General features: G+C 39.9%; 1 protein-coding gene and 1 non-coding gene across 2 annotated transcripts in view; one reads left to right on the forward strand and one right to left on the reverse strand.

Annotated features, from left to right (window-relative positions):
- Positions 1-26,551, forward strand: part of ILRUN (inflammation and lipid regulator with UBA-like and NBR1-like domains) — a 104,898-nt gene that overhangs the window by 7,803 nt on the left and 70,544 nt on the right. The gene's annotated exons all lie outside the window — the stretch shown is intronic.
- LOC132237739 (U6 spliceosomal RNA) lies at positions 19,453-19,559 on the reverse strand. The gene has a single exon (XR_009453583.1). It is a non-coding gene; the product is annotated as a U6 spliceosomal RNA (small nuclear RNA).

Genomic DNA, 26,551 nt, shown 5'->3' on the forward strand with positions numbered 1-26,551 from the left:
CTCTGCAGCTGAGATATCCCTCCTGATTAAAAAAACGCCAAATGTGAGTGTTGGACCAAGCAGTTCTGTGCCTCCGCCCCTCCTACCAGTCTCGGTGTGCTTTCTTCTTTACTTCTCTAGTTGCAAGATTTCCATTCAGCCAGATTTCAGGTGGTTCTGAATGATGGTTGTTCTGTATTTTAGTTTGTAATTTTGATGTGATTGTGGGAGGTGGCAAGTACCAGCTTTTACCTACGCCGCCATCTTGGTTCGTTCTGTCTCTGTTACGTTTTTAAAGTGAGTTGTACTTTAGCATTTATGACAAGAGGCAAATACAGGCGGAGACGGCGCCTGGGAAGCCGAGAAAAATACCACATGATCTCACTCATTTATGGATAATAAGGACCATTATAGACTGATGAACAAAAATGGATACAGAGGCAGAGCAGCATTGAGCAGACTGTCAAACTACAGTGGGAAGCCTGGGGAGGTTTGGAGGGGTGGTAGAGATCAACCCAAGGATTTGTATGCATGCATATAAGAATAAGCAATGGACACAAACACTGGGGTGTGGGGGAGGCCGGGGGAATGTCAAGTGGGGGGGGTGGGAAGTTGACATATGTAATACTCTTTGTAATACTTTAAGAAATAAAACAAAATTAAATAAAAAAAATAAATATGGGAAAACAAAATTAGAATAAAATAAATAAATAAGTATGGGAAAACAACAAAAAAAAGAGGCAAATACAGGTAATACTTCTAGATTTTTAGAGGACATTAGCTTAGGAGTTACTACTGGCCTTATTTCTCAGTATAAGTAAAATATCTTTCACTAGAATATAGACAACATCAACTGTTTCTCTCCCTCCTAGCCATTAGGCTAGGGCTTTGCAGTTTGAGTGTTGCAATATCTTAGGTTGCCTCCAGGTATCTTTAGGAAACAGTGTTTATTTTGTGGAATACTATATATCTGTGCCCATCATGGATGGAACAGGTGTATTTTCTAGAAAACTAACTTGGGAAAACAATTATGTAAAACAGTGTCCTATTGACTATTGTCAAAGGCAAGAAAATAAATAAAATAAAATAAAGTTAAATCAGAATTTAGATGTGAAAATGTAGTGTACCATCTCACAGTGCCTCCCTTGCCTGATCTTAATCTATTTCTCAGTCACCTGCAATGCTAAATGAGTTTCTGATTTACTCTCTGGGTTACATGTGTGAATCTAGGAAAAGTCCCTTTATGACAGATAAAACTTGATATTAATACTAGTTTTCTAAAAAATGTGTGCCAAAGCTGATTGATATTTCTCTTGCATCAGTGTTTCTGATTCTCTATCCCTCTCCCTTCCTCACTGTAAAAATCAATGAAATATATATTTTTTAAAAATGTACGCCAAGGAGCAGTTTTAGGATTGTATGATATTCAGTGATAGAATATTATATATTCTTTTACATTTTAAAGGTTCGGAGTTCTTGCTTTGGACATTCTTCTTTCTTTTTTTTCATCCTTACCCAAGGATATTTTTCCATTGATTTTCAGAGAGAGAGTGGGAGAGAGGGAAAGACAGAGAGAAACATCGGTGAGAGAAACACATCGATTGGTTGCCTCCTTCATGTGCCCCTACCGGGGCCCGGGTCGGGGAGGAGCCTGCAACCAAGTTACATGCCCTTGACTGGAATCGAAACCAGGACCCTTCGATTTCGATGCTCTATCCACTGAGCAAAACTGGCTAGGCAGTACTTCATCCCTTTTTACTGGTGAACAATATTCAGTGTATGCTTATACCACAATTGGTCCATTCATATATTGGTGAACACTTAAGCTGTTTCCACCTTTTGGCTATTGTGTATAGTGCTGCTGTGAGCATGTGCATACATGTATTTCTTTGAGTGCCTGTTTTCAGTTCTTTTGGGTATATACCTAACAGTTGAGTTGTTGGGTCTTATGGTAATTCTGTGTTTAACTTTTGAGGAACCACCAAACTTTTCCACAGTGACTGAATCATTTTACATTCCCCTTAGCAATGTAGAAGGGTTTTTCTGTACCCTTATCAACACTTATTTTTCTTTTTTTAATTACAGCCATTCTAATGGGTATGAAATGGTACCTCATTGTGAATTTGATTTGCATTTCTCTAATTACCAATGCTATTAATGTCTTTTCATGTACTTGTTAGCCATTTATATATTTCTTTTTTAAAAATTTATTTATTTATTTATTTTTTATTGCTTAAAGTATTACAAAGGGTATTACATATGTGTCCTTTTTTCCCCCCCTGCCCTTGACAGTCCCCTAGCCTCCCCTATCCCCCAGTGTCTTATGTCCATTGGTTATGCTTATATGCATGCATACAAGTCCTTAGGTTGATCTCTTACCCCCCTCCTGCCCCCCAACCCTCCCCGGCCTTCCCGCTGCAGTTTGACAATCTGTTCGAGGCAGCTCTGCCTCTATCTATTATTGTTCAAAAGTTTATAATGGTCTCTATTATCCATGAATGAGTGAGATCATGTGGTACTTTTCCTTCATTGACTGGCTTATTTCACTTAGCATAATGCTCTCCAGTTCCATCCATGCCGTTGCAAATGGTAAGAGTTCCTTCCTTTTTACAGCAGCATAGTATTCCATCGTGTAGATGTACCACAGTTTTCTAATCCATTCATCTACTGATGGGCACTTAGGCTGTTTCCAGATCTTAGCTATGGTGAATTGTGCTGCTATGAACATAGGGGTGCATATATCCTTTCTGATTGGTGTTTCTGGTTTCTTGGGATATATTCCTAGAAGTGGGATGGATCACAGGGTCAAATGGGAGTTCCATTTGTAGTTTTTTGAGGAAACTCCATACTGTCTTCCATAGTGACTGCACCAGTCTGCATTCCCACCAGCAGTGCACAAGTGTTCCTTTTTCTCCACATCCTCTCCAGCACTTGTCATTTGTTGATTTGTTGATGATAGCCAGTCTGACATTTATATATTTCTTTGAAGAATGTCTATTTAAGTCCGTTGCTTTTTTAAAAACTGGATTGTCTTTTTGTTCTAAGAGTTTTTTTTTTAATACATTCTATGTACTAGACTCTTATATGTGATTTGCAGATATTTTCTCCCATTCAATAGGTGTCTTTCATTTTCTTGGTAATGTCTTTTAATACACAAATATTTTTAATTTTGATGAGGTCCAATTTATCTAATTTTTTGTTGTTGCTTGTGCTTTTGGTATTTATTATATCTAATAATCCATTGCCAATCCAAAGTTATGAAGATTTACCTATGTTTTACACTAAGAGTTTAATGGCTTTCTTATATTTAGGTCATTGATTCATTTTGAGTTAATTTTTGTATATCTTGTGAGGTAGGAGTTTAACTTCATTCTGTAGAGTTTAATTTTTGTCATGTTATATGCTCTGGGACAGGCTTCTCATTGACTCTACATTAAAAATATTCTTTATTTGTATTATATGTATATTTTACTCTCTTTAGCTGTCACTAAAAATTGGGCCAGAAAAGAGTGCAGATTGACTAATGGGGGGCACCCCAAACTAAATGTGTTTAAAAGGTCAGTTTATCCTCCTACCCATCCCCAACCAGCTTTTCTTCTGACTTTTCCCTGTTCTCTTAATAGCTCCAATGTTCCCTCAAGCCCTAGGCTTGAACTGAGTTATTTCCAATGCCCTCTTTTTCCTGGACACCCCAGATCATTTGCCAAACCCAGTTCATTTCCACTCTGCAGTGCACCTCCCAACTGTTTCTTTTTTCCATTCTTTTTGCCACCACTTAAGTTTGTAGGTTGTGTTACTACTCAAACAGGGTAACATAGGAATAGTTTCATATTGGTTTTCTGCACTGGGCTTTTTTGCTTCTAGTCCATTTTATGGGCATATTACTACCAGATCAATCTTTCTAAGTCACAGCTTTGATCTGGGCCCTTCTTTTCTCAGCAGTCTTTAACAGTGTGTGTACCAGAGAGAGAGCAGAGAGCTTTAGCTTGACATTCAGAGTCCTCCAAAGATTGATTCCAACTTATCTGCCTCTATCTTTCTGTCATGTCGTTGTGCTGAACTCCTTTTTTGTGCCCCATTCAAACTGGTCTGCTGCTCATTTCCCAGTATATACTTTTGCTTTCCCAATTCAAAACTTTTTTCTTTTATCTAGAATGCTGCTCTTTTCTCTCTTTATGTCTCATGAAATACTATTGCTTTTTGTAACATCATATGCAATACATATCCCTTAACAGCCTTCTCCCTAAACATCTGATACAATGCTTTGTATATAGTAGATGCTCAGCAAATATTTCTTGAAGTCATGAATGAAGACATGGGAGTAAAGGCTTCGTTTTAACGGAAATGTTGAAGTATAGTGCTGTTAAAAGAAACAAAGTCCTACAAACTAAGCTCCTTTTCAGGCTTTTTTGTTTGTAAGTTTGAGCATGAGATTTAAATAGTTTCTACATGACTTGAAAGGAAATTAATATTTAATTAACAATAAGAATATTATTTCTGGGAGCAATTTGAGTCCTCTAAAGATTGGCCCCAGCTTATGTACCTATCTTTCCAGGCATATTTTCTTGTATTGAATATTCTTTGTAAGTCAGTTTATGAGAAAATTTATTCAGATAAATTAGGTATTTAGATATGAATGGAGAATAATATTTTGCAAACTCTCTAAAGTTCTCTTTGTCTTTGCCTGTGTTTTTCATTGAGGAAAAACTTTAAAGAGTAATATAAGCACATAATAAGTTTAAATAGTTTAGAAGGTTCTAAAAAGGGGTTGCAAACTAAAATGTCTATAGTTGCTCTAGCTGGTTTGGCTCAGTGGATAGAGCGTTGGCCTGCAGACTGAAGGGTCCCAGGCTCGATTCCCGTCAAGGGCACATGCCCGGGTTGCGGGCTTAATCCCCAGTAGAGACTGTGCAGGAAAGGCGGTCCATCAATGATGCTCTTTCACCATTGATGTTTCTATCTCTCTCTCCCTCTCCCTTCCTCTCTGAAATAAATAAAAAATATATTAAAAATAAAACAATAAAAAATAAAATAAAATGCCTGTAGTTGCCAGGTGGGGAACACCAATAATTGAAGTGTGTGTGAGCTGAAAGCACTTGCCTTTTTTAAAGAGGATACCCGATCCTTGCCTTATGTCAAATGCTGCCATGCTGGAATGGGGGCCCAGTGTTCTTACATATTCCCCCCACCCCCACCCAAGAGTCAGAAATTCAGATTGTCATGGGAAATTTCCTTATTTTGACAACTAATTTAAATATTTAAAAAAACTATGTGGGCCAAATGAAGCATACATGTAGGTAGGATATGGTCCTTGGGCCACCAATTTGTAGTCTTTAGATAAAAAGTGAAAAGCAAAAATCCTCTCTCCTTTCCAGATACAGCCACCACTATTTCTTTTGTACCTTGTAGAGAATTTCCATGTCTGTAGAATTCTATGTAGATATGTACACACACACACACATACACACATACATAGAGATTTTTCTGTGCATATGTATATATGCACAGAAAATTTTAACAACAATGGTATTGCAATTTGAGTTAAGTTTTTTTTCTGTTCAGAGTAGTGGGCACCATGGTCCTTGTACGTCCTTTGCTTCAGTAGGAAGGGAAATTAGTTGTCAAGGTACTTAGATATCCTGATCAAATAGATGCTTTTTAATGGTAGAGGTGGACTTTGATCTGTTCAAATACAGTAGAATTTCTTCACTGTATTAAACAACAGGCTGTCATCCAGTAATTACATATAATTATTAAAACTTTGTTTTGCTGTGTTAAGAGCAAAGTGTGTTAAGTAAGCTATCTAGTAATTAGCTCATCTGAATTTACTTACTAGAGATATTGTCAGGTAAGTTGAAATACAACAAGACTAAAATTCACTGAAGAGATGTAATTCTTATTAAATTTCTTGTGCAGATGAAACTAATTTTTCACTTGTTGGAAGGGTAATTAATATTGTAAGTGGTTTTTCTAATGATTTCCCAAAGTTAATATATATCTTGGGGGCAGGGGTGACAGTTTATTCCAAATATGGAATGCATCCCCACTGAATTGACTAAGACTCTTTTAAAAAATGAACAGTTGTGTTTTCTTACGATGTTTGAGCTGTAGGTCTATCAAGTGTTTCTGAGGGTTCACACTTAAATTATTATACTTGAGGTCAGAGTGATTCACAGCCTATTGTGGAGCAAGAGCCTATTAATGATTGATTAAATGATACAAGATGCCCTTATGAAATGCTTTGTCATTATCATTTATTTTGAAAAAGAAATTTTGCTTTTTATTTTTTCTAATACGTTGATAACAGGCTTTGAAAGAATGGGAATAACTGACTGAATGATAGGGTTTGCATATAACTGTAACTGGAATGAGTGCCTTTTTACATTTTTTCAAATTTAAAAATATCTATAAAAGGATTTATATCATAATAAAACTGTCATGATAAAATGGTTAAGTTAAAAGTGCCAATACGCAAAAAGAAAAAATAAATAAATCATACTCACAGGACTGAGAGAGAAACAATTTTAACCTTTAAACCTATTATCTTAAACTATTGTGTGTGTGCTACACACTGGTTTCTAGGGCTGCCATAACAAATTCCAACAAATTGGCAAACTGGGTGGCATGAAACAGAAATTTATTTTCTTACAGTTCTGGAGGCTAGAAATTTGAGATCAAGGCATCAGCAGGTCATGCTGCCTCTGAAGGACCTAGGGAAGAAACCTAAATTACCTCCTAGCTTCTATGGCTCCTGGCATTTCTTGGTGTCCCATGGCTTGTAGCTGCATAGTTCATAATCTCTGCCTCCGAAGCCACATGGCCTTCCTTCTTCCTTTGTGTGTCTCCAAATCTCCTACTCCTTCAAAGGACACCAGTCAGCTGGATTTAGGGTCCAACCTAATCTAGTATGACCTCATTACTAATTACATCTGCAAAGACTGTTTCCAAATAAGGTATGTTCTGAGGTTTGGGTGGATGTGAATTTTGGGGGACACTCTTCAGTATACCAGTACACACTGTTAATAATCTGTTTTCACTTAATCTCTTATGATCATTTTCCCATTCTTAATAAATATGACTTTACACTCTTACTTTTTTTAAAAAATTAAATCTTTATTGTTCAGATTATTACAGTTGTTCCTCTTTTTCCCCCCCATAACTCTCCTCCACCCAGTTGCCACCCCACCCTCTGCCCTTACCCCCCCACTGTCCTTATCCATAGGTGTACGATTTTTGTCCAGTCTCTTCCCCCACGCCCCACACACCTCCCCCCCCCCCCGAGAATTGTCACTCCACTCCCTTTCTGTGCCCCTGATTCTATTATACTCACCAGTTTACTCTGTTCATCAGATTTTTTATTCACTTGATTTTTAGATTCACTTATTGATAGATAATGTAATTGTTGTTCATAATTTTTATCTTTACCTTTTTTCTTCTTCCTCCTCTTCTTGAATACCTTTCAGTATTTCATATAATACTGGTTTGGTGGTGAAGAACTCCTTTAGCTTTTTCTTATCAGTGAAGCTCTTTATCTGACCTTCAGTTCTGAATGATAGCTTTGCTGGATAAAGTAATCTTGGTTGTAGGTTCTTGCTATTCATCACTTTGAATATTTCTTGCCACTCCCTTCTGGCCTGCATAGTTTCTGTTGAGAAATCAGCTGACAACCGTATGGGTACTCCCTTGTAGGTATCTGACTTTATTCTCTTGCTGCTTTTAAGATTCTCTCTTTGTCTTTTGCTCTTGGCATTTTAATTATGATCTATCTTGGTGTGGTCCTCTTTGGATTCCTTTTGTTTGGGGTTCACTGCGCTTCCTGGACTTGTAAGTCTATTTCTTTCATCAGGTAGGGGAAGTTTTCTGTCATTATTTCTTCAAATAGATTTTCAATATCTTGCCCTCTCTCTTCTTCTGGCACCCCTATAATTCGGATCTTGGTATGCTTGAAGCTGTCCCAGAGGCTTCTTACACTATCTTCATATTTTTGGATTCTTTTTTCATTTTGCTTTTCTGGTTGGGTATTTTTTGCTTCTTCATATTTCAAATCTTTGACTTGATTCTTGGGATCCTCTTGTCTGCTTTTGGATCTCTGTATATTATTCTTTATTTCAGTCAGTGTATGCTTAATTTCTAGTTGGTCCTTTTTCATATCCTCGAGGGTCTCACTAAATTTATCGGCAGTTTCTAGAAAATTCTTGAAAAACCTTATAACCATGGTTTTGAACTCTATATCCAGTAGTTTGCTTTCCTCCATTGCTGTCATTTGTGACCTGTTTCTTTGTCTCCGCATTTTTTATGCTTACCTGTGTTGATAGAGTGGCTTTCTGTGCTAGGTGTCTTATAGGACCCAGTGGCTCAGCCTCCACCCGCAATTACCTGAGGTGGACACTCTTGGCGCACCCCTTTGTGGGCTTTGTGCACAGTCTTGTTGTAGTTAAGCCTTGATTGTTGTAGGTATCACTGGGAGGAATTGACCACCAGGCCAATTGGCTGTGAGAATCAGCTGTTTCTACAGTGGGAGAATTTCTGTGATGGAGACACCCTTCTGGGGCAAGACTTGCTTCAGTGGGGCTTTGGTGCTCACTGAGTCTGCCCCCTGAGTGTGTCCCTTATGGATCTGAGGAGTTGCAATCTGGACGGACCCACTCTGACCACTAGGCACACGGGCCCCTGGGTCCCCAAGGAGGTGCCAATTCAGCCTCCGCCCGAGGCTACCCAGCAGGAGCTACAGAGATCTGCAGACTCCTCCTTGTTTGGGGTCTGGAGGTGCCCAGACGAGGCCTAGCTGTGAAGCAGTGCAAGCTGCTGTGGGGCCCTGAGCCCTCCCTTGGATGTTCTGGTTCTTTCTGACCCAGCTGCAGCTTGCTAGGCAATTTTAGATCTCCAAGGGCCAGCCCATTCATTTTCAGAAGCCTCTGCCGCAGCTTGGGTGGGGCGGGGTCTCAGGGAATCAACAGGGTGGAGCAAACAGCTATGGCTGGTCCTCAGTCCTGCCCTAAGAGGCCCCGCATCTCAGTGTCCTGCGGTAATCGCTGCAAACACCTCTGAGAAAGCTGCCCTCAAGTTCCGCCCACTGCCAGAGAGCCCAGTTTCTCCCCGTGTGAGTCTGGGTCCCCAGAGACTCACCCGGAACTGGAGTCAGGTCTGTCGGGACCTTGAGACTCCCTTCCGATTGAAAAAGACACTGGCGTCCTCCGTTGCCAGCCCTTTCCACGCACACCTCAGTACCTCTGCACTTTACTTCCGCACCTTCTGAGTCTCAGTGTGCTTTTCTCTTTCCTTCTAGCTGTAGAATTTCCACTCAGCCAGCCTTCCTGTGGTTCTGGGTGATGTCTGTTTTGTCTTTAGTTGTAGTTTTGAAGTGGTTGTGCGAGGCAGCAATTTCAGGTGTTTACCTATGCTGCCATCTTGGTTTCTCTCCTACACTTTTACTTTTAAAGGCTTTACACTATTCCATTACAGGGCTATAGAAAAATTTAATAACCCCCTTTTCTTGTTCTAGGTTGTTTGTAGCATTTTGATAATATAAACTCAGTACTGAACATCATTGTAGCTAAATCTTTGCTTGCATCATTAATTATTTCTTTAGGATTTATTCCTAGAATTAGATTGTTGGGCTAAATATAAACATGACTTGATGCTCTTAATACTTGATTGTGAAATTGTGTCCTCCATAAATGTGAACTAATTTGTATTACTGCCACTACTGTATGAGTGACTAATTATTTAATTACCTCATCGGTGCATCATATTATAATTAAAAAATTTTTAGTTTGCAGGTAAAAAATGTGATCTTTTTTAGTTAATAATTTTGTTATTCTAATGAGTAATTTTATTTATTTTTTAAATTTATTTTGTTAAAAGTATTACAGATGTCCCCTTTTTTCTTTTTTCTTTTTTTCAGATGTCTCCTTTTTTCTTCCATTGACCTTCTCCTCCCCACTCCCTCTTCCTCCTTAGGCCTTCACCGCACTATTGTCTGTGTCTGTGTTTTATTTATTTATTTTTTTAAATTTTTATTGATTTCATAGAGGAAGGGAACTGGAGAGAGAGATAGAAACATCAATGATGGGAGAGAATCATTGATTGGCTGCCTCCTGCACGCCCTGCACTGGGGATTGAGTCCGAAACCCAGGCATGTGCCCTTACCGGAAATTGAGCCACAGCCTCTTGGTTCATAGGTTGATGCTCAGCCACTGAGCCGTGCCTGCCAGGCCATGGGTTTTGCATATATGCATATAAGTTACTTGGTTGATCCCTTCCCACCCCTGTCCTCCTTCCCTGTGAGAATCTTCTTTCTGTTGCATGCTTCCATGTCTCTGGATCTATTTTGTCAGTTTATTTTGTTCATGAGATTCCACATGTGATATTTGTCTTTCTCTGACTGGCTTATTTCACTTAGCATAATACTTTGCAGGGTCCTTTATGTTGTTTCTTTTTTCTAAATATATTTTTATTGATTTCAGAAAGAAAGGGAGAGGGAGATAGAAATATCAATGATGAGAGAGAATCATTGATCCGCTATCTCCTGCACACCCCCTACTGGGGATTGAGCTCGCAACCCAGGCATGTACCCTTGACGAATCAAACCTGGCACCTTTCAGTCTACAATCCAATGCTCTATCCACTGAGCCAAACTGGCTAGGGCCATGTTATTTCAAAGAGTAAGAGATCTTTCTTCTTTATAGCTGTATAGTATTCCATGTATAATGTACCACAGCTTTTAAAAAAATATATTGATTTCAGAGAGGAAGGAAGAGAGCATGCAAAAGAGATAGAGAGACAAACATCAACGATGAGAGAGAATCATTGATCAGCTGCCTCCTGCATGCCCCACACTGAGGATTGAGCCCACAACCTGGGCATGTGCCTTGACTGTAAATGGAATCATGGTCTCCTGGTTCATAGGTAAACCCGCAACCACTGAGCAATGCCGGCCAGGCTGTACCACAGCTTTTTTATTGACTCAACCTGGGTTGTTTCCAGATCTTAACTATCCTATATAATAAAAGGCCAGAGGTCAGCCCTACCTGGTTAGGTTCAGTGGATAGAGCCTCGGCCTGCGGACTGAAGGGTCCTGGGATTGATTACGGTCAAGAGCACATGCCCAGGTTGCGGGCTTGATCCCAGTAGGGGGCGTGCAGGAGGCAGCCGATCAGTGGTTCTCTCTCATCATGTTTCTATTTCTCTCCCTCTCCTTTCCTCTCTGAAATCAATAAAAATACATTTTTTAAAAAAAAGGCCAGAGGTCATAAGAATCACGACCGGAACGACTGCTTGACCAGTTGCCATGAGGTGCATTGAGCACCTCTCGGTCTCTCCCCCATGGCCCACAGGCTCTGATCGCAGCAAGGTGGGCGGCAGGTGGACAGGGCGGAGAACGCAGCAAGCAGTGGCGGGCAGGCAGGCGGTGAGCACAGTGGGGTGGTGAACGTGGTGAGCGGCAGCGGCAAGCAGTGGCGGGCAGGTGGGTGGGCCTGTGGGCGGGTGGGCAGGTGGGCCGGGCAGCCAGCAGTGGCGGGCTACCATGTGCGATTTTGCGTGCTGGGCCTCTAGTTGTATATAAAACTGCTATGAATATAGGGGTGCATATATTCTTTCTGATTAGTGTTTCATTCTTCTTAAGATATAGTCCTAAAAGTGGGATCACTGGATCAAATGGCATTATTAATTTTTTTGAGGAAGCTCCACACTGTTTTCTATAGTGGTTGTACCAGTCAACATTCCCACAAAAAGTGTACTAGGGTTCCTTTTTTTCCACATTCTTGCTAGAACCTATTGTTTGCTGATTTATTGATGGTAACCATTCCGGCAAGTGTGAGGTGGTACTTCATTGTAGTTTTAATTTTCATCTTTATGATGATTAGCGACATTGAGCATCTATCCTATATAATAAAGAGGTAATACGCAAATTGACCATCAGTCCAACACACAAGATGGCCGCCACAAAATGGCCAGCAGGGGAGGGCAGTTGTGGGTGATCAGGCCAGCAGGGGAGGGCAGTTGGGTGTGATCAGGCCTGCAGGGGAGGACAGTTAGGGGTGACTGGGCCGGTAGAGGAGGGCAGTTGGGAGTGACCAGGCCTGCTGGGGAAAGCAGTTGGGGGGGACCCGGGCCTGCAGGAGAAGGCAGTTGGGGGGCAACCAGGCCTGCAGGAGAGGGCAGTTGGGGGGCAACCAGGCCTGCAGGGGAGGGCAGTTGGGGGCAATCGGGCTGGCAAGGGAGCAGTTAAGCATTGATCAGGCTGGCAGGGGAGTGGTTAGGGGGTGACCAGGCTGGCAGGCAGAAGCAGTTAGGGGTAACAGGCAGGCAGGCAAGCAGTTGGGAGCCAGCAGTTCTCGATTGTGAGAGGGATGTCTGACTGCTCGTTTAGGCCCGGTGGGATCAGGCCTAAATGGGCAGTCGGACATCTTTCTAGGGGTTCCAGATTGGAGAGGGTGCAGGCTGGGCTGAGGGACGCCCCCCACCCCCCATGCACGAATTTCATGCACTGGGCTTCTAGTCAACACTAATAAAAGAGAAAAATGGTAATTGGCGTACGAGCTACCCTTTTCATTGGCTAATCAGGGCTATATGCAAATTAACTGCCAACTAAGATTGGCAGTTAACTGCCAACAAGATGGCGGTTAATTTGCATATACAGGCACAATGCAGGGAGGCGAAAGGGAAAGCAGGAAGAAGCCCCCTGCCACTGACAGTGATCGGAAACCCAGGGGGGAGCTAAGAGCTGGGGGGCAGGGCAAAGGCGGCCCTGGGGCCGCCTTTGCCCTGCCCCCCAGCCATGATCGGAGAATCAGGTGCCTTTGCCGCCCTGGCCAGTGATAGCAGGAAGTAGGGGTGGAGCCAGCGATGGGAGCTGGGCACGGTCGAAGCTGGCAGTCCCGGGAGCTAGGGGTCCCTTGCCTGGGCCTAAAGCGAAGCCCACGATCGCGGGGCCGCTGCAGCTGTGGGTCCCCGCTGCCCGGGCCGGACGCCTCAGCCAGAGGCGTCAGGCCTGGGCAAGGGGCCGATCCTGCAATTGGAGGGTGATGGGGGTCAACGCCTGAGGGCTCCCAGTATTTGAGAGGGGGCAGGCTGGGCTGAGGGACACTCCCCCCCCACACACACACCCAGTGCACGAATTTCGTGCACCGGGCCCCTAGTATATATATAAAAACCTATTATGCAAATTGTCCCCTCAGGAGTTTGGGAGACTGGGGTTCAATCGCTCGCTATGACATGTGCTGACCACCAGGGAGTGGTGTGGGACGAAGGAAGGCCCTGGCTGGCAGCCGGCAGCTGGGGAAGCGAGTCCCCGATCAGTCCTGGTCACTGGCCAGGCCTAGGGACCCTACCAGTGCACAAATTTCATGTACCAGGCCTCTAGTTTTTTCATATATCTCTTGTGCATTTGTATATCCTCTTTGGAGAAGTGTCTATTCAGGTCTTCTGCCCATTTTTAAATTGGGTTGTTTGTCAATGCTCAACCACTGAGCCACACCAGCCAGGCCTTTTGTATTGTTTTCTTTTAGTCTCCATGTCACTTATTTCTGCTCTGATCTTTAAAAATATTTTTATTGATTTCAGAGATTAAGAATGGAGAGGGAGAGAGATAGAAACACCAATGATTAGAGAGAATCATTGATTGGCTGCCTCCTGCATGCCCTCACTGGGGACTGAGCCCACAACCTGGGCATGTGACCTTGACAAGAATCGAACTCAGGACTCTTCAGTCTGTAGGCCTACATTCTATCCACTGAGCCAAACCAGCTAGTGCAATATTTTGGCTTTTTTTTCCCCCCACCAGTGTTTTAAACCAAATTCCAGTTATGTGGTGACTACTTGTTTTACCTTTTAAAGTATAACAGCTTTATTGAGATATAATTTACATATCATAAAATTCACCAATTTTAAGTGTCGAATTCAGTAATTTTTGTAAATGTATAGATTTGTACAACCATCATTACAATCTAGTTTCAGAATATTTCTATCACACTAGCAAGATCCTTATGCCAGTTTGTGTTCAGCCCCAACACTCATTCCCAGCTACAGGCAACCATCATTCTGTTTTCTGTCTCTTTGGATTTTCCTTTCTGGATATTTCATATAAACGTACGTAAACATACAGCATGTGGCCTTTATGACTGGCTCCTTTTCCTTAGCATAATGTTTCAAGGTTCATCCATGTTGTAGCATTCATCACATAAGGAAATTCTATTTTATTGCTGAATATTATTTTACATATATTTAAAAAAGTCATTATTAAAAAATGATTACCCAAACAGTACCATTTTTCCATGAAAAGTAAATAAGTATTTTTCCTATTCTAGACTGTGTCTTGCCAGAGACAGTAACCACTATTAATTTCTTGTATACCTTTTTGGATGTTATTCTATGTAGTAGCTTTTTATACCTGTAAAAATGTCCTTGGTTTTGTTTTTGTTTTTTGGCATCTTTGTCATTTTTTAAAATTGGTATTAGTAAATTATATTTTGCACATATTTTTCCAGTTTCTTATTTGTATTTTAATTTTTTAAAATTTTATTTGGATATATAGTCATAAAAGTAATATATGTTTCTCGTGAAAAGTTTAGATATAGTACTTAAATCCCTGTGTTTCCCTTCCTCCCTGTCTTTAAAATCAATTAAAAAGTGAAAGAGAAATCAGAACAAATACTCATTATAAAGAACAAATTAGCCCTGGCTGTTACACTAAGTGGTTAGAGCATTGGCCCGCACACCGAATGGTCTTGGGTTTAATTCCTGGTCAAGGGCATGTGTCTGGGTTGCAGGTTCTGATCCTCAGCCCTGGTGGGGCGTGTGGGGGAGACAATCAATAGATGTGTCTCTCTCACAAATAGATGTGTCTCTCTCACATTGATGTGTTTCTTGCTCACTTGCAAATGTTGTCCCCTTCTCTTCCACTCTCTAAAAATCATTGGAAAATATCCTTGGATGAGGATTAACAACAACAACAAAAAGAACAAATTAAAGAATACATTATAAACTCTAAAAAAATTTATGTTTGTGTTGCTTTAATTATATGCGAGGTTGGATTTCTTTCCATATCTTTTTTGATCATTTGTATTTTTCCCCCAGCTTTACTGAGGCCATTTGTAATTTTCTGTAACTTGTGTGTTTCCTCTCTACTTCTATTGGATTGTTATTCTTTTTTCTCATTGGTTTGTACAAGCTCTTTGAATATTAAGGAAAATAGCTTCTTATTAAATGTTTGCCTTTCTGTCAGTTTGTCTTTTCACTTGGCTTATAATGTTTTTAACTAGGGGCACTTTTTTGTGAATTATTAAGAAGTTGAATCTAGCAATCTTTTCCTTTTTAATTTCTGCTTTTGGTTTCATGAGTACAAATTCTTCTTCACCTAATTATTATATAATTATTCACCTCAGTTATTTTTATGATTGCATAATTTACATATAAATCTTTTATATAACAAATGTATTTGGCAGTGTGGTTGGAGGTCAATATCTAACATGTTTTCTTGATGATTAGTCAGTTTTCCCTCATTTATTGAGAAATTTGGATTTCCCAATGATTTGATATTGCTCTCTTTATCATGTGTCAAATGCATATACCAGGTATAAAGATTTAGAGCTGGCCTAGCACATAGTAATTGTTAGTTTCATTCACCCATCTCTCATTTTAATTATTTGTAATTTGGTTAAGTAAGTTTTCAGTGTTTATGTTGTTTTAACCATTTAAATGTTTATTGACCCTTGAGCCATTAGTGTACTTGGATTCATTTTCCTTTTCTGCACAACTCTTTGCTGCCCCAAGGGTAATAATTATTTTGCTTTTTGGTTTACTGTGTGTATACACACACACATTTGGGCTTCCTTTTGCACTTTTTTTTTCTGTTGTATTGGTATGTATGTGTGGTTTTCTATAGTTAAAGTAAGAGTTTTAATATTTACTGAAAAAGTGATTTTAAAGTGAAGTACATTTTCTTCTTATTTAATTTTCATTTTACCCATGTTATACGTGCACATAGTTTAAAGAGTAAAGTAGTGTAGGCTTGTTAAAAGGAACAGGAATTCTAGACCCCCTTTTCCTTATCTCACTGTCCAGAGGCAATATATTTCAGTTCTTTTAACTGATTTTTGAGTTTTTACCTCTCTATTGATTTTTACCCCTCAGTTTTAATTATTATCTGTTGACTTTCCACAGTGCAATGAGGATTTTGTTCTAGGTGAGCCAATGTGGTGGTGAAGAGCAAAGTTCAGAGCTTCTGTTATTACTATTTGTGTGACCTTTGGAAAGTTATTTACGCTCTCCATGCCTCGGTTTCCTAATATATAAGGGCAGTATCAGTGTTTATCTGAGGATTAGATAAATTAACGTATGTAAAAGATTTAGAGCTGTGCCTGGCACTTGGTAATTGTTAGTTTCACTCACCCATCTCCCATTTTAATTATTTGTAACTTGGTTATCTATCATCTATCTATCTAGTTTTCAGTGTTTATATTGTTTTATCTATCTATTTGTCTGTCTACCTACCTACCTACCTACCTACCTATTTATTTCCTCACCCGAGGATATTTTTCCATTAACTTTTAGGGAGAGTGGGAGGGAGAGGGAAAGACAGAGAGAAACACATTGATTGGTTGCTTCCTGCAAGAGCCCTGACCAGGGGAGGAGCCTGCAACCAAGGTACATGCCCTTGACTGGAATCGAACTCGGGGGACCTTCACTCTGCAGGCCAGTGCTCTATCCACTGAGCCAAACCGGCCATAGCTGCTTTAACTACTTAAATGTTTTAAAAACAGTTGAGCCATTAGTGTATTTGAATTTATTTTCCTTTTGTGCACAGTCTTTTGCTGCCCCCAGCATAATAATTATCTTGATTTTTGGTTTGCTCAATCTCATATATTTTTTACCAGTTATTCTCAAACTCCTTACCAATTTTGAATCTCTTAATAGGGTGCAGGTACTTTAGGTGTTCTCTCAGTTTCATCTTTGTGAAGAAGTCTCTTCCAGAGCATCTGACCTACTCTGATCTGGACTGGTTGTGCTGTAGATCTGTGGACACCTGGGATTTTTTTCACACTCTCCCCTCTTTGTTGGAACCTCTGTTTCCTGGACCCTACTTTTAAAATTTTCATGATAGTACAGAGGAGATAAAATTTGAGACTTTTGTATTCTGAAACTATATTTTATTATAATGCTTAGTTGATATCCCAGGTTTGGTTAGGTAGCAATTTCAAGGTTCGAAATACGTTTTTCAGGATTTTGAAGGTACTGATCCTTTGTCTTTTTTTCCCCTCCTAGTGGAAATGTTGAAATGTGATGCTGTTCTGATTCTTTGTTCTTTCAATAAGTCCTGTTTTTCCCCTCTCTGGAAGCTTTTGGTAACATTACTGTGTCCCTAGAGCCCGTAAATTTGATGCTGATGAATTTAAGCCTGTATGTTCAACATTGTGCTCAGCTTTGGGGAGCCCTTTCAGTCTGGAAACTGCCCTCTTGTTCTTGATTTTTTCTCAAATTAATCCTTTGGCCTCCTCCCTTCATTTTCTCTGTTCTCTTTTCTTAGACCTCCCATTTTTCAGATATTGGACCTTCTGGACTGGTCCTCTTTCTTTTCTCTTTTCACCATTTGACATTTTTTGCTCAGTTTTCAGGGAGATCTCTTCAGTATTCTTCAAGTTGCATTTCTGTTTGTTTGATCTATTTCTTTCATGTTAGATGCTTTACCTTAAATATATGGTGGTTCTTTGCTCCCTACTCCTGTTTTAAGAGGAGGACACAAGAAATGGATTGGAAGCTGTGAGCCTGACTATAGGGTTTGTTAACTGAGGTTTTAACAGCCCCACTCATTTCCTCCCGGGTGGGGCAGTCACCAGGCCCTGCAGTGTTTAGATTATATTAGGGCAGTGGTTCTCAACCTGTGGGTTGCGACCCCTTTGGCGGTCGAACAACCCTTTCACAGGGGTCGTCTAAGACCATCCTGCATATCAGATATTTACATTACGATTCATAACAGTAGCAACATTACAGGTATGAAGTAGTAACGAAAATAATTTCATGGTTGGGTCACCACATGAGGAAGTGTATTTAAAGGGCCAGAAGGTTGAGAGCACTGTATTAGGGGATCTGAGGTCTAACTGTTGGGTTGGCAAAGGCATAACCTCTCCAATTTTTATCCCTATCTTCATTAATTCCTGAACATTTTGGAGATCCTCATTTTAATTTAGGTTATTATTTTACTTTTCCCCACTGTTGGCTGAAGAGGATTCAGCTTGTTCTGGTTGGCTAAGTTACTTATCACTTGTCTCCTTTACAGAGCCCCAAATGTTGCTTCCTCACTTGTTTACTTTGTCCTCGTGAATTTATAAATTTTAAAAAAATTTATTTTAGCCCATTTGAGCTGCTGTAACAAAAATACCATAGATTGTATGGCTTACAAACAATAGAAGTACTTCTCACAGATCTGGAGACTGGGAAGTCCAAAATTAAGGTGCCAGCAGATTTGATGTCTGGTGAGGGCTCAATTCCTGATTAATAATAGATGGCCTACTTCTCCCTGTAATCCCACATGGTGGAAGGGTTGAGGGAGCTCTCTGTCGTGTCCTTTATAAGGACACTGATCCCATTCATGAGGGCTCCACCCTCATGACCTGATCACCTCCAAAGGCCCTATCTCTAATACCACCAATTGGGGCTTAGGATTTCAGCACTTTTGGGGGGACACACAAACATTCATTCAGCCGATATAATTTTAGGAGTATTTGGGGAGAGAGCTGAGACCAATGATGCAGTTTTTAATTTGAAGCTGAAAGCATTGGATTTGCATAAAATTTTTTTATCCTGCCTTTGTATTCTTAGTATGATTTATGTGATTGTTTTGATATTTTTACTTTTTTTAGAGAGAGGAAAAGGGAGAGAGATAAGGTGGGAGGGGCACATTGATTTGTTGTTCCACTTATTTATTCATTCATGGGTTGCTTCTTGTATGTGCCATGACTGGGGATCAAACTTGCAACCTTGGCTATTGGGATGATGCTCTAACCAGCTGTGCTACCTGGCCAGGGGCCAGTTGAGTAATTGATCAAGTTATGATAATAACTATATACAGATAGCTTTCCTTCACCAAAATGGATCTGCTTTTACCTGAATGATAAAGAGCAAATTATAAATGGCTATCTCTGGCTGATGGTATTACTGTTGGTTTTTAATTTCTTTTTTATACTTTAATTCTTTCTTTTTCACTTTAATTCCTAAATTTTCTAATGAATATGAGTTACTTGGTAATTAGAACAATATAATACCTAAATAGAGAAAAAATTGTTAATCATATCCTTGGATAAAAATTGGCTCTAGGTGTTTTTTTAATTTTATCCTAAATCTCTCAGAGTTGTGCTATGTCCTCTGCCTTTTTTAGGTAATCCTAAACTAGAAACACTAATATTCGGGTTTCGGGGTGGGGGGGGGGAGTTGTAGTGTTCATTCTGATCTATCCCCCAACTTATTTATTTATTTTTTTAAATGGAATGCTTCACAGATTTGTGTGTCATCCTTGCACAGGGGCCATGCTAATCTTCTCTGTATCGTTCCAATTGTAGTATTTGTGCTGCTGAAGTGAGCACCCAACTTTTTTTTTTTAAATAGTGTTTTTATTGATTTCATAGAGAGAAAGGGAGAGGGAGAGAGAGAGAAAGAAACATCTATCAGCTGCTTCATGCACAACCCTTACTGGGAGGCAAGCCTGCAACCAGCATATATCCTGGCCTGGGATCGAACTGGTGACCTTCTGTTGCATGAGATGGTACTCAGCCAACTGAGCCACACTGGCTGGGATGTTTCCCAATTTTTTATTTTGAAGAACTTGAAAACTATAGAAGAGTTGAAAGACTAGTAGAATGAATACCTGTATAAGTGACATTTTACCACATTTGCTTTATTTTTAAAGCACCTTTATTAAATTATAATTGACATATCATAAATTAACCCATTTTAAATGGATAATTGAGTGATTTTCTTTTAGTTTACAGAACTGAGCGACCCTCACTACACTCCAGTTATATATTTTCATCACTCTAGTAAGATTTCTTCTGCCTGTTGAGTTAATCCCCATTCACACCCCCAACCTCATGCAACCACTAATCTTTTTTCTGTCTCTTAATAGTTGCCTTTTGTCTACTTTTTATATCAGTGGAGTCATATATGTGGTCTTTTGTATCTGGCTTCCATCATATAGTATAAATGGGCTGTTTGTACTTTTTGGCTATTATGAATAAAACTGCTATGAACATGGTCTTGCAAGACTTTGTGTGCATGTGTTTTTTAATTTCTTTTGGATAGATACCTAGGAATTGGTTGCTATTTTGCATAGTAAAGTTGTGTTTAATTTTTAAAGAAACCTGCCAAACTGTTTTCCAAAGTAAATACCATTTTATACTCCCACCAATAATGTAGGCGAAAGCTCTCTATGGATTTACTACAACCTCCCCCCTACCCCCCTGCAACTGTTTGAATTAAATTGCAAACATCAGGACATTCACCCCTTGGCCCTTAAGCAAAGGGCATCATCCTACATAACTGCAGTATCATTGTCACTCCCAAGGAATTTAGCATGTAAACAATAGGATTGTATATTATACAGTCCATATCTAGATTTCCTATTCCCAAAATGCCCTTTATAAGCCCCCCTCTCCCACTTCAGCATCTTAAGCATTTAATGTTACATTTGGGTGTCATGTCTCTTTAGTAGTCTTGAATCTAGAACAGTTCCTTTATGTCATTGACATTTTTTTGAATCCAGGTCAGTTGTATTCTAGAGTTTTCCATATTGTTGATTATTTTCTCACAATTAGATTCAGGTTTAACTTTTGTTTTTTTGCTAGAAATAATACATGAGTGATTCTGTGTCTTCCATTGTATCACATCAGGAGGCATGTGCTAAATTAGAGTATTTGGTTAAGATGATGGCCACCTGTTTTTCTCCTTTGTAATTAATAAATAATCTGTGAGAGACTGTGAGGATATCATTTTCCCCCAGCAATATTTCTTCCATCTTTCTTAAATATCCATTTTTCATCCTTTCCTGAGTCATTTATTGCATAAATGGTTGTAAAAAGGTAATTTCCTAATTCTCTTATTCCTTTATTTATTAGTTGTTGGTCTCCTGTAAAGATATTGCTGATTTTTTATTTATTTTTATTAATTTTTAAAATTATTATTATTATTTGCTGATTTTTAAAATGGAGCTTATCATGTTGGAGCCATGAAGGATTTTATGGTGAAAGAAGCAAAATTTTGGTTATTTTTTGGTATATCTTATCAGTGTGGACTTAAGTGTATTTGCGTTACTCTTTAAAGAGAATGATCTCCTTGAATTTGTGAAGCTTGAAATACAGAAACTCCTTTACTGAGTTTCCATTATTTGGGATGTTTGCTGCTTTTCTCTCTTTGAGAGATTACTCTTTTTTAGGAAGAATCTGAAAAGACTACATGTAATTATTTTTCTCCTTAATTTTTATTAGTTTTTCTTTGTAAACCAAAATGGACAGTCCCCCCTTTCCCCATGTTTCTTTGGATGGCTTTTTGATTGATTTTTTTTTTGTAGTAATTTAACTGGTGTTAATTATGCAGTGTCATGCAAAAGTAGCCTGTTTTTAAAAATCCTTTTCTTCTGTAATGTATAAGAAATGTCATAATTGGATGAGGTGTTTAAACCTGACTTCTTGTCATCTGAATAACTCATTGTCCAGAACATTAAAACATTAACAGAGTATGTGAGAATGTTTGCAAGTATCACAGGACTTTTAGAGGAAATCTTCTTTAAATATTGTCTTTCTTGTTTTCTCAATGATTATTTCTACTAAGATGGCAGCAGTCTCTGATATGTTTATACTGTAATTTTATTAGTTTTTAAAGGAAAAAGAGGACCTACCTGGTTTGATTCTGGTCAGTTGCAGGCGTGTGCAGGAGGTGACCAATTGATGTGTCTCTCTCTTAACTAATGTTTCTCTCTCTGTATCTCTCCCCCTCCCTTCCACTCTCTCTGAAAATCAATGGGGAAAAAATATCCTTCGGTGAAGATTAACAGCACCACCAACAAAATAATAATAAAGGAAATAGTGATCTGGTCCCCTCAGGTTTATGAAAGTCTGACTTTTTATCATATTCTTTCTCCAAGTTAATTCTAATTTAATTTAGTCCCCTAGCTCTAAGTGTGTAGCTTTTAAGGTACCTATCTTACAGATACCTGAGAGCAGCCAAATATACCTACAGGGTAGTGGAGATGGGTTGGCTGGAGAATGAATAGAGTTGGCATTAAATGCTATGTGGCATTTTTGGTAGTGATGGTAGTTTTGTTTTGGTTTTATCATATTAAATAGAACTTGGCTAAGGTTTATTTACCTTTTGGTTCCTAGAGAATAAGATTGATAACATAGGGCTTTAGATTCTTTTAAATGTGTACCTTAGTATGCAGTTTTGGAGGTGACGTATGCTTAGGTGAACTTTTGTATTATCTTCGAAGATGGTGTTGTTAATGTTGTTCTACAGAGGAGATGAAACTGAAGAGGCTTTGAAGTTGGGCCTTGTAGCACACCATTAGTAAATCTCAAAGGCAAGGCATATTAAACAGGTGTGGAGCATTTTAATCAAAGGTATATGTAAAATATGTGTGGCATTTCTTTCAAAGCCCATGCTTTCTTCTCTGTATGTAGAAACAACAGCTAGATTTATGAATGGAGTGTTGCTCCATAGCTTAGCGTTTTGGCACTTTATATCTACTTTTAAAAATCGAAAGTTCCTGTCCGGCCAGCCTGGTTCAGTGGTTGAATGTTGACCTATGAACCAGGAGGTCACAGTTCGATTCCCAGACAGGGCACATGCTCGGGTTGGGGGCTCGATCCCCAGTGTGGGGTGTTCAGGAGGCAGCCAATCAATACTTCTCTCTCATCATTGATGTTTCTATCTCTCTCCCTCTCCCTTCCTCCTGTTCGCTTCAGCTGCCTGGTTGCCAGCTGCCATCTTGGTTGGCAGTTAATTTGCATATTGCCCTAATTAGCCAATGGGAAGCGTGTTGGAGGTACGTTTAATTACCATGTTTGTCTATTAGATAGGATTTCTTCTTCTTCTTTTACTTCTTCCTCTTCCTCCTTTTCTTAAGAATACCCTTCAACATTTCATATAATACTGGTTTGGTGGTGATGAACTCCTTTAGCTTTTTCTTGTCTGCGGAGCTCTTATCTGACCTTCAATTCTAAATGATAGCTTCGCTGGGTAGAGTAATCTTGGTTGTAGGTCCTTGCTATTCATCACTTTGAGTATTTCTTGCTACTCCCTTCTGGCCTGCAAAGTTTCTGTTGAGAAATCAGCTGACAGTCATATGGGCACTCTCTTGTTGGTAACTAACTGCTTTTCTCTTGCTGCTTTTAAGGTTCTCTCTTTGTCTTTGGCCCTTGGCATTTTAATTATGATGTGTCTTGGTGTGGGCCTCTTTGTGTTCCTCTTGTTTGGGCATCTCTGCACTTCCTGGACTTATAAGTTTATTTCTTTTACCAAGTAGTGGAAGTTTTTTGTCATTATTTCTTCAAATAGGTTTTCGATATCTTGCTCTTTCTCTTCTTCTTCTGGCATCCCATCATGTGAATGTTGGTACTCTCTTTTTAAAAAAAAAAAAATATTTTATTGATTTTTTACAGAGAAGAAGGGAGAGGGATAGAGAGTTAGAAACATCAATGAGAGAGAAACATTGATCAGCTGCCTCCTGTACACTCCCCACTGGGGATGTGCCCGCAACCAAGGTACATGCCCTTGACTGGAATCGAACCTGGGATCCTTGAGTCCTCAGGCCAACGCTCTATCCGCTGAGCCAAACTGGTTAGGGCGAATGTTGGTACTCTTGAAGTTGTCCCAGAGGCTCCTTACACTATCTTCATATTTTTGGATTCTTTTTTTCTCTTCTGATTGGGTGTTTTTGCTTCCTCATATTCCAAATTGTTGATTTGATTCTCAGAATCCTCTACTCTATCGTTGAATCCCTGTAAATTATTAATTTTAGTTAGTGTATGCTTAATTTCTAATGGTTCTTTTTCATGTCTTTGACATTCTCACTTATATTCTTGTAAGTCTCACTAAGTCCCTTGAAGCTCTCATTAAGATCCTTAAGCAACTTGAACTTTGTATTGAGTAGTTTGCTTGTTTCCATTTCATTTAGTTTTTTCCCCTGGAGATTTCTTTTCTTTCATCTGTGACATGTTTCTTTGCCATTGCATTTTTGCAGCTTCCCTATGTTTGTTTCTTTGTATTAGATAGAGCTGTTATGTCTTGGTAGATTTGCCTTGGTGTGGTCCAGTGGCTCAGCCTCCCCAGTTACCTGAGCTGGGCACTCTAGGTGTGTCCCTGTGTGGGCTGTGTGCACTGTCTTATTGTAGTTGAGTCTTGATTGCTGTTGGCATCACTGGGAGTTGACCTCCAAGCTAATTGACTATGAGGACCAGCTCTGACTACAGTGGAAGAGCTGTTGTGCAGGAGACACCCTCTTGGAGCAGGACTTGCTTCAGTGGGGTTTTGGTGCTCACTGAGTCTGCTCCCTGTGTGAGTCATGTGCGATGTGTAGAGTTGTAATCCAGTATGGTGTGAAGTTGTCCAGCAGGTGCACTGGCTCTGGGAGGTTAAAGTCAGCCATTGCCTGGGGCCACCTGGCAGGAGTTACAGAGAGATCTGCAGATGTCTGCTACTTGTATTGGGCTAGGAAGTGCCTAGGTGAGGCCCAGCTGTGAAGCAAGGCAGGCTGGTGGTGGGCCAATTATTGATAGGTTTGGGCATGCTGATTCCAGCTGCTGCTTGTTTAATAAGAGATTTTAGGAAAAGTCTGAAGCCTGAGCCAGGACAGGCCATTCATATGGAAAAGCAGCTGAAAACAGCTTGGGTGGTGCTGCAATTGGATGGGGTGGGGTCTCAGGGAATCACCAGGGCGGAGCGAACAGTATGGTCCACGCTCATGGAAATTTAGTTATGGCTGCCTGTGAGCTCTGCGATGTGGGTAGGTCCCAGCATAGAAATAATGACCCCTGAGAACACCCCTGTCTGGGAGAAAGCTTCCCCCTAGTTCCTGCCCCCGTTCTAGACAGTCCAGTTCCTCCCTATATATCCCTTGATTTCCCCAAAGCTGCCTCCTGGTGCTGAAGCTCAGAGGAAGCGAGATTGTGTAAGTTTGTGCGCTTTTAAGAGGAACACCTGGCACTCCTGCAGCCTCTGTGTCACTCAGTCACAATCCCCGCTGGTTTTTACATCTTGAAGTTATGGGAACTTCTCTTCCAAACTCTGGAGCTCTGGGCTGGGGGTCTGGTGTGGGGCTGGAACCTTCTGCTTCTCTTGGAAGGCCTTGGAGATATCCCTCCTGATTAAAAAAAATGCCACGCATGGGTGCCAGACCAGCTTGTCCCACACCTCCGCCCCTCCTACCGGTCTCAGTGTGCTGCTTCTTTACTTCTCTAGTTGTAGGACTTCCATTCAGTAAGATTTCAGGCAGTTCTGAATGATGGTGGTTCTGCATTTTAGCTGCAATATTCATGTTGTTGTGGGAGGCAGCATTTACTTATGCTGCCATCTTTGTTCTTTGCAAAGTGTCCTTATTGCTGTCCCCCTGGTTTTGTCTTCCAGTTCTCTCTCACTCTTAAGGAAGTGATCACATGGAGTTTACCTGGATTATCCAGGATAATTTCCCTATTTTCAGGTCAGCTGACTAGCAAATCTAATTCCCTGTTGCCATGCAGCATAACATGTATACACATTATAGGAATTAGGACATTATTGAGATGATGACAGTGTTCTAAAACATCGTGATGGTTTTACAGTTTTTTACTAAAATCATTGAAATGTACAATTGAAATGGGTGAATTTTATGCTACATAAATTTTTTTTCCTTTATTTATTAAGGTATTACATGTGTGTCCTCATCCCCCCATTCCCCCCCCATCCCCCTATGCTACATAAATTTTACTTCAATGAAATTGAGTGTGTTTTTTAAAACATTTAGATGTTTTCCTTGCTTTTACAAGTAACTCCAGATTTCTTTTTTTTTTTTTAAATATATATATATATTTTTTTTTATTGATTTTTTTTTTTTACAGAGAGGAAGGGAGAGAGATAGAGAGTTAGAAACATCGATGAGAGAGAAACATCGATCAGCTGCCTCCTGCACATCTCCTACTGGGGATGTGCCCGCAACCCAGGTACATGCCCTTGACCGGAATCGAACCTGGGACCTTTCAGTCCGCAGGCTGACGCTCTATCCACTGAGCCAAACCGGTTTCAGCCAGGTTTCTTAATGAAGCCATCAAGTACATGAAAAGGTGTCTAAGATCATTGGTAAATGCAAATCAAAACCACAGTTAGATATCACTTTACATTCACGAGGATGGCTGTAATGAAAAATAAAAAAGAAATTAAGTGTTGGTGAAGCTGTGGAGAAATAGGGAAAACTCATATATTGTTTGTGGAAATGTAAATAAAATGGTTCAGCTACTGTGGAAAACAGTTTTTCAGTTCTTCAAAAAATTAAACATAGAATTGCCATATGACCCAGCAGTTCTACTCCTAGATATATATTGTTTCTTTCTTA

The sequence above is a fragment of the Myotis daubentonii genome, chromosome 6 (genome assembly GCF_963259705.1).
Source record: "Myotis daubentonii chromosome 6, mMyoDau2.1, whole genome shotgun sequence".
NCBI classification, from domain to species: Eukaryota; Metazoa; Chordata; class Mammalia; order Chiroptera; family Vespertilionidae; genus Myotis; species Myotis daubentonii.